Raw genomic sequence first — 16,251 nt, 5'->3', positions numbered from 1 at the left:
GAGAAATATTTCATATACAACCAAAAGATAGTATGTGTTGTGTACATACCCATACTTATACATCAATATTCTAAATGTGTACACAATAAATCAAATATGTATTTAAACTTTTACAATAGTTCAAAAACTCTTCATCTTCCACTTCAAATTTGATCACCTCCATTTCCCTACACAAATAAGATATTGGCAGTTATATAGAGGAGGTAAGAAGTTCAGATTGCAACAATATAGAGAGGCAAGAAATCCAGAAGTTACAGAAAATTAGATTGCATCTTTTGATGTTCAAAGTAGATGCCTACTTGTCTTTTGATGTTCAAAGTAGATGATCTTCCCTTAGGTGTCTAGAATTCCAAATGAGTTCAACAACAATGAATAATTGCATTAGGGTTCAAACTTCATAAGAAACAATATAAAATATTTGGTGTTATACAATAACCATGATGCACGCAAACTAACACGAACACTAAAGAAAAAGGAATTAATGAGGAGAACACAAAATTAAGAAAAAAGGAAAAACGTTAACTGCTTGAATATCAATTCCTCTAGTAAACAAATCTGTTCCATCCAGAAAGAACACAAAATTAAGAAATTTAACAATTAATCAATTTGAAATTTCAGCTGTAACGGAAAGCGTGACGGACCGTCGTAGCCTTGACGGTCCGTCCTGCATGTTCGTCATGAAGAACAGAGAAGTAGCAGAAGAAACTTGCAAGTATGGGACGACGGAGTCCACGACGGCCCGTCATGACCACGACGGATGACCACGACGGCCCGTCATGACCACGATGGCCCGTCATGACCACGACGGCCTCTCATGACTACGACGGCCCGTCGCGAGGTCCACGACGGCTCGTCGTGACCACGACGTCCCGTCGCGAGGTCCGTCGACCCAGCCGCGTTTTGACAGATTTCCTATAAACAAATTTTTGACTGACACACAAGAATATCCAAATCTTAAATATATAATTTAGACTTTTGAAGGTAAAATGTCTTATTTGATAAACTCTATTCCAACAACCTAAAGCTTTAAGACATGAGGCAAGTTGATTTGTGAAGCATTTTCTTTCAATTTTCAAAAGGAAATCTGATGGAATAGCAGTTTACCCAGAAATCTTTGAAGAAAATCGTCTTCTTCAGCTCTCCAATCTTGAACAACGAAGCTGAGAGGAAAATCGTCTTCTTCAGTTCATGTTCAGAGAAAACGCAGTGCTCTTTGATTCTTCAGCAATAACAATTCCAAACTAATAAATTACTTCTAAACACAAAACAAAAAATCAATTAATTGACTATTTTTAGTACTAGATGATTAGAAGTGAGTGAAAGGGAATTTAAGGTGTATGAAATTGGTACTTACGCTTGATGAAGTTTGTTTTAAGCTTCAGTTCTTCAATATTCAGCTCCTCGATCGATCCCTAGTTCATCAGCATTAGCTCAACTCAACTCAGCTATTCCGATTTTGGAGAAGAGAATATTAACTCATCTCTTTTCAGTTTCAGCTCTTCTCTTCAGTCTTCAACGTCCTCTCTTCGATCTCCATCTTCTACTCTTCGATTAAAGTTTTGGAGAAGAAAAATTGTGTGCTTTTTCATAGAGGAAAGAACCTGCGTTGTGTTCTACTCTTCATTGTTGTGTTCTAAACCCCAATTTGTTTTCCAATTGCCACATAAAAAAGTTTTTAATGATGTTTTATTAATTTTTTTTTTGGCCAAAAATAATGGGAGGGGGAGTTGAAAATATTGGAGGGAATCAAATATTTTAGTGAAAAATTTTAGGCCACACTTCTATAGTGTTGTTTTAACAATTATAAAAATAGGACCCTTTAAAAGTGTGGCCATATATATACATAATTGTTGCCATTTATTTCATACTATGACAACGCTTATAAAGTGTAGTCTATATCATTAAGTGGTACACTTTATAAGTGTTGCCAATATTATCGTTGCGAAAAGTTAAAAAATTAGGCTACATTTAAAAAGTGTTCCCAAAAATATTTTCGGCAACACTTTTCAAGCGTTGCTCAGATTTAGTGTAGCCGTAGGCCTAAAATGGTGTAATGTCAAACGGATGGTCAAGAGGAACGTAGTATCCAAACCCTAGAGGATATGTTAAGAGCTTGTGTTATTCAGTGCAAAGGTAATTGGGATGATCACCTACCATTGATAGAGATCTCCTATAACAATATCTACCATTCGAGTATTTCCATGGCACCATTTGGAGAACTCTATGGTAGGAGGTTTAGGTCATCAGTTGGTTGGTTTGAGATAGGTGAGTCTTCACTCCTTGATCCCGAGATAATATATGAGGCATTATAAAAGGATATGATGATAAGAGATCGGTTGAAAACATCCTATAGTCGGCAAAATTCTTTTGCCGGCAATATAAGAAGACTTGAATTAGATGTAGCTTATTCAGTCTACTAGAAGATTTCACCCATGAAAGGGCTGATGAGATTTGGTAAAAAGTGGAATCTTAATCCTCGGTATGTGGGTCCTTATGAGATAGTGAACCGGGTCGGAAAGGTTACTTATGAGTTGAAATTACCAAATGAAATAGCCTCGGTTCATCCCATATTTCATGTCTACATGCTTAAGGAATGTATAAGTGACCTGGTACCCATTCTCCCAATTTAAGGGTTAGGAGAGGATGACAACCTTCTTATAAAGAGGTTCTCGTTGAAATTCTATATCGCCAAGTCAAGAAGTTGAGGAACAAAGAGGTGACCTCCATAAAAGTCATATGGAGAAACCACAAACATGGGAGGCTGAGGCCAGTATGAAGTCCCGTTATCCTCATCTTTTTCCTCAAAATTCTAGACAAAGTTGAGGTTAGTAGTTCCTCCCAAAACGAAAAAATCATGAATAAAGTGAATTTGACTTGATTTTCAAGGTCTGTGCATATTTTTGTAAAGGTTCATGATAAAATGAGTTTTTCATGAAAAATACTCTCTTACTTAACTTGCACTTATTTGTGCTATGTATATAGTTGCCTTCATTAAATGGTAGTAAGCATGTTTAATGTTGTCTTGAAAGAAGGTTTGCATGGTAAGTCTTGATGTTTATGTTGATATCATGTTGATGTTGACAAGATAGTTCCTCATTATGTGATATGAAGTCTTGATCTTCAATATGTGGTAAATTTTTATTTGAGTTTCTATGTGTAATTCCATATTTATGTGTGGAGTAGACTTTTGAAGTACTCCTATGGTCCTTGACTCATAATGATCATATGTTGTTGTTATTTTGTTGGTTGGGTTGCTAGTATTGAGTCTCATTCTCTCCCTATTAAAAGGATTTAGGTGTCATTTGGGGATGAATGCTTCCAAGGGGGGGGGGGATAATGTAACACTTCGAAACTCCATGACTTAGTCTAGAGCCTCACTTGAATAACTAAGCCCTAAAACAGTGTTTATAAGCCTAAACTAATGTAATCAACCTAATTAGAATGTGTTAGAACTAAAACCTCAAGAAACGACCATGACGTCTACAGATTTGTGAAAGGTGAGCTCTTGTGCCTTGGTGTATTTCAAGGGGTTATACGAGTCGAAATTTAGGCAAATTTGGTAAAGAGTTTTAAAACATATATTAAAGTGTGTTAGGATCGAAACGTCTAGGTACGAATCCCCAATAACCACCCTACGGGTACTTGAAGAGGACCCTAACATTTGAGCCTAAAAGCTGTCATTTGACAGTGGCAATCGACGAACCAAATAACGAGCCGTCGATGGGTCAAAGACCCATCGATGGATCTAGTTGGTTCATACTTATCCATATCCCAAGAAGCCCCAAAAATAAAGGTCTATGACAAAAACCATGGATGACCAGGCCGTGGTTTAGTCAACAGACCATCGACGTGACTAGTCGATTGGAGCCTTGGTTCACTGCCAAATTTTTGTCAAAGTAAGGGTTAATTAAATAATTAGTTAATAAATTAATTAAGGTTTGATGTTTGGTTAATTAAGTTAGTTTGGGACTATAAAATATTTGTAATTCATTAAACTATCCTAACACCTCATTATTATCCAAACTCAATTTTCTAAACTATTGTCTACACTTTCTCTCTCTATTCCAAAGACCACCATTGATGACCAAAGTCCAAGATTTACTAGGGATCTAATACTCACGTTTTCTATATCATTATTCAAGGAAACTTAAGGTATGGAATCTATTCACTGTTCGAATATCTTTCCCCAAGAGGCTCTTCAAAATTGGTTTCTAAATTGTGTAAAACTTGGGTTTTCATCCAATTTTGTGAATTATCTTTCAAAGTGATATAAGGTTGAATTAGATTGGTTTATATTGATAGGTTATGATTTGTTATTGGTTAATTGTTGTAATTCTTAGTCTTTGACCTAGTTCTGTGAAACAATCCATGAATGAACCCTCTTCCCTAACCCTAGCTATAAATGGGACTTGTAGATGATTACTGTTGTTGGAATTGAATATATAAATTTTTAATTCACTATTATATGATGATGAAGATTTAATTGATGGATGAATATATTGGAACTGAGGGTAAGATATTGAAGGACGTTTTGGAAGCTATTGGCATGACTTTCTATGACTATATGTTCTCTACTTCAATAATAATGGTTTATTCTTGACGATGATGTTCAATTGAAGGGTGATTATGTGAATATAATAGGAATATGATGATATGATGAATATGATGGCATGATATGGATATGTTGAATGGTGAGATCTTGATTAAGGTATGATCATGCAAGGTTGAATGTGATTGTCTTGTGTAACTTATTATGATATAACTATGATGTGATGATATCACTAAATTATGGGTTATAATAAAAGGAAGTTCTCATGCAATACGTAAAGATCTAATGACATGATAAAACAATGGGTTACTCTCCTATGTCCTATATTAAGATTTGATGATTAAGAAAAGCTTAAATACATTTCAAAAAGGGTCTTTAACTTAGCACCAAGCGAACTATATATGAGAGGTGTCCCTTCCCAATGAGGGAAGGTAGGTTTGCAATGGTTCTCATTATGGGGACTTTAATTTTATTGCGCATAAATTGGGTTTCCAATACATATCTCCTAGTTCCTTAACTATGTTGCCCCAAAAGGAAAACTAATTAGTGGATCCACCTAGAATGCTATGTTCATATTTTGGTTCTACCTTGGCAAATAGAGCACTTTCTTTCAGTGTAGGGTTTTATGACACCAGATTTCATGTTTAGGTCACATGGTCTAATATCAGTTAAGGTAATTGTTCCCGAAAGTAAAATAAATGAATGACGTAATAAAGATGAACATTAACTAGGGTGACTTAAGGGATTCTACTTAGTGTAGTTAAGGGTATGGGACTTTACCTATCCATTGCACAAGTTGACCTTGAAGGGAGTCCTAAGAGGGTGTTCTTCTGTGCTTATATTATGAGCGAAGTTCAAATGTTGACTTCACATGATGATGATCTTATATAATGTTGAATTCATTAATGAACATGATATGGGTCTAAATTGTTATATATATGATGATGATTATGCATGATATGATGTTATATGAAATGTAGACATTGCTTGTAACATAATGTGCCTTTAAGCATGATGTTATGATCATTGAATTGTATATGCTCTTACATGTGCATAAAAGGCTTTCAAAGTGACTTATCGCATGAACAAAATATCCCTTTAAACATGATTTCAATAGTTTTACTTGCATATGTTTCCAAACTTAGTACATGTGGTTTGTAATAACTCATATTCATTATAATTCTACAAATATGTAGGTGTAGGGCATTGTAAAGCTTTCGAGGCCAATTATAAGGAAGACTTGGATATCTATCCCAAGTTGTTGGTGAATCCTCAAAGTTCAAGGATGATGTCATTTTCTATCTTCATTAGTATTGTCTATGCCTAAAGACACTTGTTATTTCCTTCTGTTGAGACTTAGTTGTAAGCCTATATGTGGCGTATTATACTACTGTAAGGTCTATGCCTAAACTTTGTAATTCTCTATTAGATGGTATATGTTAGACTATTATTAGACAACTTCATGAATTGGCTTATATTGTATAAATGAGAAGTATATGTACACTTCATAAGCGAGGAGTCTATGTAAACTTCATATATGATAAATTAAAAGTCTAAGTTACTTCACTACGTAAAAGTTTTAAATTTTTTGCATTTTCTCGNAAAAATATTTTATAGAAAACATTAGAATAATTAAAGTTAAAACTAATAATAGAAATAAAAGAAAGAAATTAAAAAGTAATTAACTTGTAATAACATTATGTATTTTAACTACAATTCACAACACACCCCTATAAATTGAAGAGTGTAATTACCTCCTGAAAATTACACCAAGTTACATGTTGGCCAAGTAATTACATGATCGACCAAACATGTCAGACATGGTTGCATCATATCCAATTACCAATGTGGCTTTACAAATAGACCCTAAAGACTTGTTTGAAAAGTCATATGTAATTAACAGTTGGTGTAATTGATTGTAATTACACACTTCTATACATGTTTGCTAGACCAAGTGATTACTTAAAAAGGGAGGAAATGAGTGTAATTGAAGGGTAGTAATTACATTCCTCAATTCCTATGTGAGGGCTAGGAAGCATGTGTAATTACACCATGTAATATATAAAACTTTTTTAAATTCTTTTCTTCCTTTTGTTTATATTTCGATTTTTTATTTTTATATATTTGTTTATTTCCATTATTTTATTTTTATTATCATCATATTTTCTTTTTTTTTTATTTATATTTCTTTTCCTTCTAACTTTTTCATGTTATTCTATTCAATTTATCATATTATGTAATATTTATTTGCATTTTGTGAGTATTCTAATTTTTAAAAGTAGAAGTCATTATTGAATAAGATTATAAATTAATATTTTTCTTTTCTAAAAAACTCATATTTATGTATGTTATGTTGAAATTTGACATAACAATACTGTGTTAATTTTTTTTTTAATTTAAAACTTATGTTATATTTTAAGTTTCATTTGTTTTAGTAGTATTGAGTTTATATTTCACATTGCAAGTCAATAAATTTTTAGGTTAGACTTGATAAAGATTATCTTTAAGTCAATGTTATAATAATTTTATGACATTATATTTATAATATTAACATTTTTTGTTAAACGTGCATTTCATGATATTCATAGAAATCTTTTGCTTTTAGTTTGTTTTATAATTAATTTAATTAAATTATACTAATTTCAAATAAAAATTAATCAAGAACATATATTTAAAAAGCACGGGTAACCTACTTTTTGTTTTTAGCTCTTTTTTAAAGTCATTTTAAACTTAATTAAGTTATTATTACCTTGATAAATACTTCCGAAATCTAAAAATGATATAAATATAGGTTTGACAAACTTTTAAGTCACTCTCATATTCTTTTCACCTTATTGAGTTTGTATATTTCTTATGTGATTTCTTTTTTCTTTCGGTTTCTGTTTGGGGGATGCTGACATTAACTACCTCTTGTGATAAAAATTTATGGAAGTTTAACCAAATATTTTCTTAGAAGATTTGGACCTAAAGGGATATCATACTATTTTTAAAAAATAGTTATTGATTTGTGTACATGAAGTTTCGAATTAGTTTTGAGGATTTATTTCGAGAGTTTGGATGTATTTAATATTGCTTGTTTCTAGTGCTGACCAGTTTCTTGTTCTCGTTTGCAGAGAAGATATATTCGTTTGGCCTTATCATTTGTGAAAGATCAACCATATTCGCAAAGAAGTTGCATTTTTTATGAGTAGGCGGCTCAGGTGGGCTCTTGTAGTTATCTTCTAAAATTAATGATTTTTTGTAGTAATCATTATTTGACAAATGTGGAACATTATGTTCCTGTTTAGACACTGAGGGTACGTTGTATTCATGTTCAGGAACAGAGAGTACTTTCTCGTAGTTTTCTTCTAAAACTGATGACTTCTTTTAGTAAAATTATTCTTTGACACTGAGGGTATGTTGAATTTTTCACTTTTCGCCATTGTGGTAGGTACTTTATTGTATGATGTATCTGTTGATTCATAAGAATAAGGTGATATGCCACAGTAGAAGTGGCAATCAAGAAAAATATCAAAGCACAAGCAAATTGTAGCAATTGCTTCTTTATTTGGCTACAATTAATATATTGCAAGCTATTATTTCAAACATCATTTATTTAATTTTATGTTTGGTTTACTATATGGTATTTAGACAAACCATGTAAAATTGTCCTAAAAGGGTAGGAAAATGACCTTAATTGCCGCTTGTTAAATTCACCTATTAACCGCGGTTAAACACTTTTATATTTGAAGTAGAAATTTACACCAAAGCTTAAATGTTTTATAATATGTTATAAGATCAAAATGATTTATAGGTCAATGATGTATTAAATCAAATGAGCTCAAAAAATTTAAAAGGAAGTTCGTTTTTATGAAAATTTCATACAAATCTCATAGTGCTAAGAGCTAATAATATATTATTTTTATTCTTCTACAAATTGCAAAAAATACGTTAAAAATTTGGTGGACCTGGATACATCCCAAAGCGTCCCGATAAATCGCGTTATGATTTCGGATACATCCCTCATAGTCACGCTACATCACGTCTCCATTTCAGATACATCACTGAATATCTTGATATATCGCCAAAAGTGATGTATCCGACCAATTATATATCACATATAAAGCTATGTATCCAATAATATGAGAGAGTAGGAATTTTTGTAATTTTCAAATGATAGAAAATTTTAGAAAATATTATAACATAATTTATGAATTTAGGTAATTTTTTCTAATTTTATACGTTATAATGAACTTACAAATATTGTTATTTTCTTTCTTTATTTTGCTTCTTGTTTTGGAAACATGAAATGCCGACCACTCTACTCTTGGTATCGGAATCACCAATTCCTCATTGATGGTTGTTATTTTGCTATTAAATTTATGAGAAATTAATTGACAATTAAAGGAAGAAGAGGTGAATGTATAGATATAAACTTTCAATTATTATAAAAAAATGTATTCAATATACATAAATCTCTAGATAAACAAAATAGATTTTGAATAACAAAAAGAAGTTGCAACTCCAAGTAGGAAAGAGAAGAAAAATAAAATAAATAAAGAATTAAATTTTTGTTATAGCCATTGATATCATGCCTTTGAACTCATAATAATATGAGAACCCTATTGGTTATATATGTTAGGCCGGAGAAGAGCTTCATTGAAATTTGAACATGAGGGATAAAAACTTTAGTAATATAGAGGTGGTGGTGATGGAGAAGGTGACGGTTTTCGAAGAGTTAGTTTTTGGAAAATACACCATCTTGTATTCTAGTTTAGACACTAAGGGTACCTCTGAAATAGTTGGCACCTTTTTTTTTCTTGAAGTGTTTTGTATTCTTGTTTAGGTACTGAGGGCACCTTATAGACATTATCTAATGAAACTGATGATACCTTCTTATAGTTGTCTTCTGGAACTGATGTCTTCTTGTAGTAGTCATTCTTAGGCAAAGAAGACACTTTATATTCCTTTTTAGGCACTTAAGGTACCTTTGGAACATAAAACACCATCTTGTAATTATCTTCTGGAACGGATGGCTTCTTGTAATAGTCATTGTTTGGCAAAGAAGGCAAATTGAATTCCTTTTTAGACATTGAGTATACCTCTGAAATAGATGGTACCTTCCTATTGTTATCTTCTAAAATTGATGGTTTCTTTTAATAGTCATTCTTTGGCAAAGAAGGTATCTTGTATTCTTGTTTAGGCACTGAGGGTACCTCTGAACAGATTACACCTTCTTGTAGTTATCTTTTGGAACTGATGGTTTCTTGTAATAGTCATTTTTTGGCAAAGACGACACCTTCTATTCTCGTTTAGGCATTTAGGGTACCTCTGGAACAGTTGGCACCTTCTTGTAATTATCTTTTGGAACGGTTGGTTTCTTGTATTCATTCTTTGGTAAAGAAGGCATCTTGTATTTCTCTTTTCGAACTGAGGGTTCTTTATCGTCGTTATCTTTTGAAATTGATGACAGCTTATTATAGTTATCTTTTGTAACTGATGGATTCTTGTAGAAATCATTCTTTGGCAAAGAAGGCACCGTGTATTCCTCGTTAGGCACCGAGGATACCTCTAGAACCGATGACACCTTCTTATAGTTATCTTTTGAAACTGATGGCTTCTTGTAGTAATCTGGGAAAAAATAGGTACCTTATATTCGTCTTTTGGCACTGAGGGAACCTTGTAGTCTTCGCTTTTAGCTACTGTAGTTGGTGCGTTGTTATATGTTAAATCTGATGATTCATAAGAATAAGGTGAATATACCATAGTGCATGTGGCAATCAAGGAAATTATGAAAGAACAAGCAAATTGAGGCCATTGCTTCTTCATTTGGCTTCCCATTGAGAATATTTGTATTTTAGTACTAGAATTTTCTTTTTCTTGTGTTTTAGAATGGAGAAAAACTAGGTGTTTACATAGAGCTTAACTATGATGTAGATTTGGATGGTCTTAAACTAATCTTAACAGATCAGAGATTTTCCTATTTTCTTTTGGTTAATGTTGTTCCACTAAGGTGTTGAGATAATGGAAACCCATGAATAATTTTTGTTGGTAAGTTGTAAAGTAAGACCAATCTTTTATTGACTTCCAAGAATGTAGTTCTTGTTCTTTTTTGTTATTATTTTACGATATTGATATTTTGAGCGTTACTTAAAATTCACATGATTGGACCATACATTATACATGTTGGGTTTAGCAAAGTGTGAATGGGAAAAGGAAAAAAAAATGAAAAGTTGAAAAGTGAAGGAATCAATTTGGAGAGAAAATGAAAAGTCATTTGTAAAGTGCAAATGAAAAGTCATTTCTCCCATATCGGCAAAAGAAAGGGAAATTGTTGTCCTTATATTGGGAAACATTTCCTTTACTTATTAAATAGCTAAGAAGAAGGTGTTCCCTCACGCCGTTGTCGTCGCTCGGTCGGCCTCGGGTTCTTCTTCGGATTTGACAAATGATTTGATTGATAAATATTTGGAAAAAAAATTTTTAATTGATTTTTGTTTGTCAAATAAATTTAGTTAATATTATCTCTTATAAATTAATTCAGGATGTTAGTTAATTAGTTATTAACATAATTAATTTACGTATATCGATAACGTTCTGAAAAGTCGTTATTCTTTTCGAAAAGCTGTTACATTCCCAACATACATATTTTCAAAAAATTTGTTATTTTTTTCAAAAGACACAACTTTTTAGATAAAACAGGTCTGAACAGATTTCTCTGAACACACACGTTTCTTGCTGAAAATGGCTATAAAAGAAAGTCATTTTTCGTTTTTTGAAACACTAAATTTTTTTCCTTCTATGGATATATTTTTTCTCAAAATCAAAGTATCGATTGACTGAAATTGTGTGACTTAATGTTGTTGTTAAGTTCGCTAAAGTTAAAAAAATTTGAGGTACCGCTATTTCTTTAACAGGATTAATCCGTTTTATCTTGAGAGAAATTAATCCATAACCTCGGGTACAGTGAGGGGATTAAATTTCTTAAGGAGACACAGCAATTCCTATGGACTCAGATTATTTTGTTTTCTGTCTAATTCATCTTATTTCTGTTTCTGCTTTGCTAACCTTATAAGTATAGGTTAATAACAAGCTTAAGATATTTTATTAAGTTTCTCTATTTGAGGTTTTTGGAGATTAAAACCTTTATGATTTTTTACTCTGTTTGAATTTTTTAAAATTCAGTCCATTAAAGATTAAAAGAACATAAAAACTTTATCGTTAAATAAGAAATAGTCTGTGTGATGATTTTTTCTTTACTGTTAGTATTTCAAATACTAAAATTATCTGACATTTGTGACTGAAAAAAATGACTAATTCAAGTCAACTGAATGATGGAATAGTGAGTGCTGCAACAGTAAGTACTGCAACAACATCAGTTGCACAGAATTGTTCAACTGCTGCCTTAGCGTTGACTGAGAAACCTTCAAAGTTTTCTGGAGTCGACTTGAAGAGATGGCAGCAGAAGATGTTCTTCTATCTCACTACGTTGAGTTTGCAGAGGTTCATTAATGAGAATGTTCCTGTTATATCGGAGGATACTCAACCTAAAGAACAATTCTTGGTAATAGAGGATAGACACACTCAGATTTTTTGTACAAATATTATATTCTGAGTGAACTGCAAAATGATCTATATAATGTGTACAGAAATGTCAAAACCTCAAAATAAATTATGGGATGCTTTAGAAAAGAAGTACAAATCAGAAGATGCCACAATGAAGAAATTCATTGTGGCAAAGTTTCTGGACTATAAGAAGATAAACAGTAAGACCGTCGTCACCTAAGTTCAAAAATTGCATGTCATAATCCATGATCTCCTTGCTGAAGGTTTAAATTTATTTAATGTCTATGTTAGAAATATTAAGTTTTTCCTTAATACTCACTTAATTTTTAATGTAGGATTGATTGTGAATGATTCATTTCAAGTGGCTTTTATTATTGAGAAATTACCTCGATTGCGGAAGGACTTCAAAAACTACTTGAAACATAAACGCAAGGCGATGACTGTTGATGATCTCATAGTAACATTGAGAATCAAAGCGGATAATAACGCTGCAGAATAGAGATCACGTGGTAATTCAGCAATATCTAGGGTAAATATTTTTGTAGAATATCCCACAAAATTACAAAAAAGAAAGAACTGCTTCAACTATGATAAACGTGGTCATAGGGCTACTAAATGCCGAGGTGCTAAGAAGGACAAGAAAAAGAAGGATCAAGCAAACTTGGCTGAATACAAAGGCTAATTGAACGATCTCTATGAAATGCTTTCAGAATGTAACTTGGTTAAATATTCCATGAGAATGGTGGATAGATTCTGCTGCCTCATGCCATGTTTGTGCCAACAAAACATTATTTTATCATATATTCCAGCACCTACATACGAGAAGTTGTTTATGACAATCTCCCTATTGCAAAGGTGGAAGGAACTGGCAAGGTCCTATTAAAGATGACATCAGTCAAGGTGGTTACAGTGAACAAGGTCTCGTATGTTCAAGAATTGAGAAAGAATTCAATTCCAGTTCTGACTAAGAATGAATTCAAAGGTGTATTTATTTCTGATAAAGTAGTAGTCAGGAAGAATGATATGTATGTAGGAAAAGGGTACCTTAGTGATGATGACCTTTTCTAACTCAATTTAGTTGTAGCTGATATGAATAAAGATTATGCTTCTTCTTACTTGCTTGAGTCTAAATATTTATGGCATGAACTTTTGAGACACGTTACTCACAAAACCTTGCGAAAACTGATAACTTAAATGTGTTCACAAAATTCAAGTGTAGTTAATCAAAATGTAAAATTTGCATTGAATCTAAGTAGGCTAAGCATCCTTATAAATATGTTGAAAGGAATTCAATTCCGTCAGAACTGATTCACACTGATATTTGTGACATGAAGTCAATGCCATCACGTGGTGGGAAAACAATATTTCATAACTTTTATTGACGATTGCACTAGATATTGTTATGTTTATTTGTTAATGGAAAGGATGAAGCAATATATGCATTTAGGCTATATAAAACTGTGGTTAAATATCATTTGGATGAAAAGATCAAAATGATCAAAAGTGATAGAGGTGGAGAACATGAATCTCTATTTGCAGAAATATTTTTAGAAAATGGAATAATCCGTCAATCTACTGTTCCATACACTCCTCAATCTTGTGGGGTTTATCACAAAAATTGTGGGGGAAGGCTATCCATACAGCAAATCGAATACTCAATAGAGTGTCTCACTCAAAGACGCGTGTTATTCCATATAAGAAATGGAAAGGTAGAAAACCCAACTTGAAATATATAAAAGTGTGGGGGTGTCTAACCAAAGTCCAAGTAAAAATAGGGCCTAAGACACTGATTGTGTGTTCGTTAGATATGCTACAAACAGTAAGACATGTCGATTTTTGGTTCATAAGTTCGAACATACGGATATTCATGACAGTACGGTAATGGAATCAGATAGTGCTGAATTTTTTGAACATATATATAAAACTACACTTGAGTAATCTAGTGGGGGGTTTAAACAACCCCGAGAAGAACCAAAAGAGAATGAAACCAATGAAGAGAGTCCAAGGCGTAGTAAATGTCAAACGACAACTACTTCATTTGGATATGATTTTTTAACAATCCTTCTTGAATGTGAGCCTCAAGCATTCAAGGAACCAATGCCGTCAAGCGACATTGGAAGGAGGCTGTCAATAGATAAATTGAATCAATCCTAAGCAATCATACTTGGGAGTTGGTTGATTTTCCTCCAGGAAACAAACCCTTGGGTTCAAAATGGATCTTTGAAATGAAGATGAAAAATGATGGATGTATTGACAAATATAATGTAAGACTTGTTGTGAAAGGCTTTAGGCAAAAAGAAGGTCTTGATTATTTTGAAACATACTCGCCAATGACTAGGATTACATCAATTCGGATGTTTAATGCCCTAGCTGCAGTATATGGTCTTGAAATCCACCAAATGGATGTGAAAACAACATTCTTAAATGGAGAGCTGGAAGAAGAAATTTACATGGAACAACTTGAGGTTTTTGTAGTTCATGGTAAAGAAAAGAAAGTGTGCAAACTTATTCAGTCACTTTATGGACTAAAACAAGTACCGTAGCAATGGCATGCAAAGTTTTATGAAACCATGTTGTCAAATGGATTTAAGATCAATGAATGTGATAAATGTGTTTACATTAAAGATACTCCAAATCAGAAAGTCATTGTATGTCTATATGTGGATGACATGCTAATAATGAGAAAGGACATTGCCAATATAAAAGCTTCTAAGAGTATGCTCGCTAGTGAGTTTGATATGAAAGATGTAGGAGCTGCTTGATATTCGGAATTAATATTCTCAAAACTTCTAATGGTCTACCATTGTCTCAATGTAATTATATTTAAAAGATACTTGAAAAATTCAATTATTTGAATTTTAAAAGGGCAAAGACTTCAATTGATTTGAACCTACATCTTGCAAAGAATAAAGGTGAAAGTTAGTATAAATTGGACTATGCCAGCGTATTTGGAAGTTTGTTATATGTTATGAATTGTACACAACTAGACATAGCTTTCGCTATCGATAAACTGAGTACACAAGTTATCCCAATTAAATCATTGGTTGGCAATGAAGAGAGTTTTGGGATACTTAGATGATACTCAAAACTATGATTTGCATTACAACAAATATCCAGCAGTTATTGAAAGATATAGTGATGCAAATTGGATTACTGGATCAACTGAAACAAAATCCAAAAGTGGATACGTTTCACTAACGGTGGAGGAACAATATCTTGGAAATCATCCAAACAAACATGTGTAGCTCGCTCTACAATGGAGTTTAAATTAATCGCCTTAGACAAGGCAAGTGAAGAAGGTGAATGAGCTCCAAAAATTTTTAGAAGATATTCTGTTTTGGCCCAAACCATTGGCCCATCTATGCATACACTGTAATAGTCAAGCTGCAATAGGAAGGGTGGAAGCGTTATGTATAACGGCTAGTCTCGTCACATAGCACGAAGACATAACTTTGTCAGACAACTACTTTCTAGTGGAATTATCACAATTGACTAAGTGAAGTCAAAGGTTAATATGTCGGATCCATTTACAAAAGGCCTAACTAGAGAGGGAGTTGATAAATCATCGACATGAATGGGACTGTGGCCGAGATCAAGTCATCGTGGCGATAACTTTTCCTAGAAGATGGGAGATTCCAGGATCTAGGTTCAAGGAGTTAAAACCAAGTCATTGATGACGGTTCAACATTATAAAAAATTCTTTTATGGTGCATTCTCATGATGAGTCAAAGTCTTTGATGACGAAATAAGGACTTTTTAATGGTTGCTAAGTTTGATACAGGGTATATCAAATAGTGTATCTACAGGATAACACATTTAGAAATCACCTATGAGAGTGTGAAGTGTAAGCGGCTTCAAGGAGAATCCGGTAAGGCCAGTTCTCTAAGCACTTACTATCCGAGATATGTTCATGGCTGAAACGAACAAAAAAAAGAGAACTAAGAATAGTTCAAGGGTTGATTGTGTTACTTATGTTGTTGTCACGACCCAGAACCGAGCCGCGACTGGCACCCACATTTACCCTCCTATGTGAGCGAACCAACCAATCTAAACCTTAACATTTCAATTTAATATCAACATAAAGCAATGCGGAAGACTTAAACTCATTAATAAAAGACAATTCAATAACTTCTAAAATTCAACATCTATTATTTCCC

At 32.9% G+C, this 16,251-nt stretch overlaps 1 pseudogene; it reads right to left on the bottom strand.

Moving 5' to 3' along the window:
- The window catches only part of LOC107006287, a 42,471-nt pseudogene extending 32,102 nt beyond the window's left edge, over window positions 1-10,369 (bottom strand).
- Between the last annotated feature and the right edge of the window lie 5,882 nt (window positions 10,370-16,251).

Source organism: Solanum pennellii, chromosome 12 (genome assembly GCF_001406875.1).
Source record: "Solanum pennellii chromosome 12, SPENNV200".
NCBI lineage: Eukaryota > Viridiplantae > Streptophyta > Magnoliopsida > Solanales > Solanaceae > Solanum > Solanum pennellii.
This window is presented reverse-complemented; position numbering and strand designations above follow the sequence as displayed.